Source organism: Rhyacophila brunnea, unplaced genomic scaffold (genome assembly GCF_057557595.1).
Source record: "Rhyacophila brunnea isolate RB1 unplaced genomic scaffold, BYU_Rbru_1.0 scaffold_139, whole genome shotgun sequence".
Lineage (NCBI taxonomy): Eukaryota > Metazoa > Arthropoda > Insecta > Trichoptera > Rhyacophilidae > Rhyacophila > Rhyacophila brunnea.
The window spans coordinates 629,924-634,098 of record NW_028232795.1 but is presented as its reverse complement, the minus strand read 5'-3'; positions in this window follow the sequence as shown (position 1 = coordinate 634,098).

Sequence of the window (4,175 nt, the reverse complement as noted above, 5' to 3'; positions counted from 1 at the left end):
TAATTATATTTAGCGGATGCATTAATGGTGGGGTCATGGATTTACACACCTACAGCTAAAATTTAAACATTAAATTGACAATATACGCAAGAGTCAGGTTTATGTGCCAAAAAATATGATCCGTAACAAAATAAAAATATAAAGAGAAAATTTACGTTTCTGTCTAAGCCGTCGAACTGACTTTAGAGATTTTTTTAGTTAACACACTATATGATGAGTGGGTAGGTAATAGAAGTGTATATTTGTAGATTGTAGATCTATAGACAAAAGCTGAATATTTACCTAGTTTCTTGCAGTTATTTACTTTTGTATTATCTAAGAGCTCAATGGGCAGTTCATATAGGACACAAGGTGTATAAAAATAACACACTGTGACGTGTAGCAGTTAAAAAAGGGTTTCTATTTTAAACAAGTAGGCTTTAGAATATATATGCATATATAAACTACCCTTTAATCGCTTAAGCCATTATACTAAATTATTGGTTGGTATGTAATTAGATCCGAAGGCCTAATGTGAGTAGCAATACCCATTAAAAACATAAGAAATATGTTTTATGCGAATCCCGCTTACTCACTATAATATATTTTACATATTTAGTGTGTAAAAAGCCAAAAAATATTATTATTATAATACTAAAATATTAATGGTGCAGTTCTATCCATATCAATCATGCTACCGCGTTGAGGAAATATCTTCATCATTCCAACTCTGGCTTTGATTACTTTTATAGTTAAGAGAAATAACTCGACTTATTCCGCAACACAATAAAGTGTATGTTGCGTTAATTATGCTTTCTTTTTCTCTTGGTTCGGTTTGAGAGTGTTTGTTGCATCCCTTACAGCGGAGCGGCATTGATTACTAGTTTGGTAATATATCAATATTCTTGTGATGGTGGGGATTCGAAGCTATAAATATTATAATCGAAGATTTTAGATTTAATGTTAACAACAATTAACTATCACCACTATTATTTCAATATTTACTATCATTTTATAAAATATTGCTCAGATTTTATTTTTCAACTATTTGGAGAAAATATAAAGTGGCGATGATTTAGTACTTTGATATTCGACTTAGAGTCTTCATTTAAAATATTAAAGTTTCGATACTTTATAGCAAAGGATACAAGGCCATTATTAGGCTGATCCACGGCAAAAAAAAGCACACAATTATGACTCCAAATAGACTAGCATGATTCCAGAACCAAGTGTTAAAAACCATTATTATTTTTGCGGAAATATTTACACGTATTGGTGACTAAACTGGCGTGGATAACACCGTTAATCTGGGGAACTACACACTATTTTAACAAGATTTTATAGAAAATTGTAAAGAAATATAATAAAAAAAATTATACTATAGTTTTTATGTGATCGAAATCGATTTTAAATTATGTGTCTTGACAATAAAAGCTTCGATAAATTTTAAGAAAAATAATTATAAGTTATATAAAATTGAAAAATGATATAAAAATGAAAATGACTCTTAGCATAGTAATACACCAAGAAAGGTAGATAGGTAGTGTGTTTATATGCTCTTCACTTATAAATTAAAATATATATTAAGAAAGTGATTGATGCATCGTAAACCTTCTTCATTATATTTTATAGCAATTTTTGGGTGTTTGTGCATGGAAACTGTGCATTATTATATAGCCGCAACAAGTGGACAATGCTTTGTATAAGGTGATGACAAATCAAAAAGCATTTGTGAAGAAAAAGATGAAAAGCAGAATATAACATTAAAACAATTTTTCAGATAAAATGGTTAATAAACGAACTATTTTTTTTTAAAATAATATGATCCGTGAATTTCATATATTTATGATGATGAATTACATCACATTATATTATCTTGAAAATTTAAATCCGAAGTTGAATGTTTTTAATTGAATTTCAAAGCAAATAAAGGTTACTAAACTCAATTAATTAAAGACAAGCAAAATATTTGATGTTGACAAGACTTCAAAGTTCTAATAATTAGATTTTAAAAATATTGAATTTTACTGCATACGCTCTGCAAAGATTAAAAAAAAAACTAAAAGTATTTATAATATAAAACACTATGATTTTTTTTATTTTTAGATCCTGCAGTTTTTTTTAGAGCTCATATTGAGTATTTTTTTATACTATTTATCTTTATATACTTGAAAAAAAATTTATTGAATTTTAAATAATCATTAATAAATCTTATAATATAATTTTTTACTTCAGTCATAAATTTTATGCTAGATGTTTTTATTTTAATTATGATACTTCTATGATAAAATTTGATTTTTTAAATAAATAAGCTTTAGCTAAAATTTTAAATCAAAAAGCTCCCGTTTTTTATGATCTATATTTAATAAATATAAAATAAATATTTTTATTGCATACATCGTTTTTTTGTTAATTTATCTTGCTTTAAATTAAGTTTTGTCCTTTTTATATAAAGTATATCCCTCGAAACTTGGTTTCATGAAATTTTATCGATTCTATTGTTCTATATTTTTAAATATATGTCAAAGATTTAATATTAATGACTCTCCACACACTCATAAATAGTTAATTATATTATTTAGTTAAATTTTAGAACTTTCCTTAGATCTAAATTAAAATGTTTCAAGTAAATATATTAGGCAACAAAGCTATGTAAATTACAGCATAAAATATTTTTTGATTTTCTCTATTTACATTCCCTAAAAATTCATCATACAACTTCGGGGGTTTATTAATTTCTAAATATTTATAACCGGTAGATTTAGAGTTAAAATATTAGCTACACTAATAATTAAACCATATAAAATTTCTTGTTAACCTTTTTGTATGTTTAAAATTGGGGTTTCAAACAATAGAATATATTATAATTATCTTTTATTCATTTTATTTTATATAAAAGTTAGTTTATCACAATATATGCAAGACAATCGAACTCATCTTATTTAGTGAAAAAGAATAGTTGATGTAGATATATCAGGTGAAGGTGTCAAAAGATTTATCAAGGAGTTGTGCAATATTCCCAAAGGCTGACTACGTTACAATAGATGATTTGAAAAAAGAAAACTAACAGATGTATATAAAATCATCACAATTAATAATAGTTCGAAGAAATCATATATAATAAATGTCAATTTGAAATTTTTATTTCCTTCCACAAGGCTGCAGTAAAATTGCATTTTTTTATATCTGTTGCAAGATATTTAGTTTGATTAAATGCTTTAATGCGTTGCTAATTTATGAAAAACGTTTAAGAACAGAATAAATATTTTATAAATTTTGTGGTGAATGACAGATCGTTTTAAAACTTAAATGATTTTAAAAATTCAAAATATATTTGCTCAATGCATGAAAGGTACTTTTAACAAATAAACTTATTGTTTGAGGTTTATTATCTTAGAAAAATATTGAAAAAGAAAATATATTCGAAAAAAAATTAACCCTAAAGTTTAAAGCTTTAAAAGTTGCAATGATGCATATTTTTCAATCCCAAATTTTGGTTCTGGAAATTTTTTCTCTCTAGTTTTTTTTCCTTTGGATTTGAATAATATTTAAGCATCCAAAATATTCAAAAAGTAAAAATAGCAACAAAATGCACAATATATAATCATTTATGACAAAATATTTTATTTTTTATGTCGTTTGTCACGTATATATGTAAAATTTTGAATTTTTACATCGATATCAATATGAACATCACTGCCAATAAATATTTTGCAATTTTTTTCTTTCAAAATATCGATTTTTTCTGGTGATACTTTTGGGTTAGAAGCATTATTGGTCAAATATTCATTTAGTGTACTTGGTAGATTATCTCCAATAAGAACCTTTTGCTTAACAACATTTCTATTCATCATAGTTACCCAATTTGTTATGGTAGATTTAAATTTTATAATGCAGTTTTTTCCTATATTGCAATTATCAAAAATCCTACAAAAGCTCATAATAATTGTCTCATCGCCGATTTTAACATTTTCTTCTATCACGCTATTGTTTAAAATTATTACTTGATTGCCCCATTGAAAATTTTTGCCTATTTTAGCAGTATTGTGTATTGCTACTTTTTGTAAAGTATATTTATCTCTGTAAATATTGAAATCGCACCATTTTTTGCATGGATTGAGAATTTCAACATTTTCATTTAAAAATTGATGATTCATTTTGATTTTTGAATCGGGGTTCTCGGAAATCCATAAATT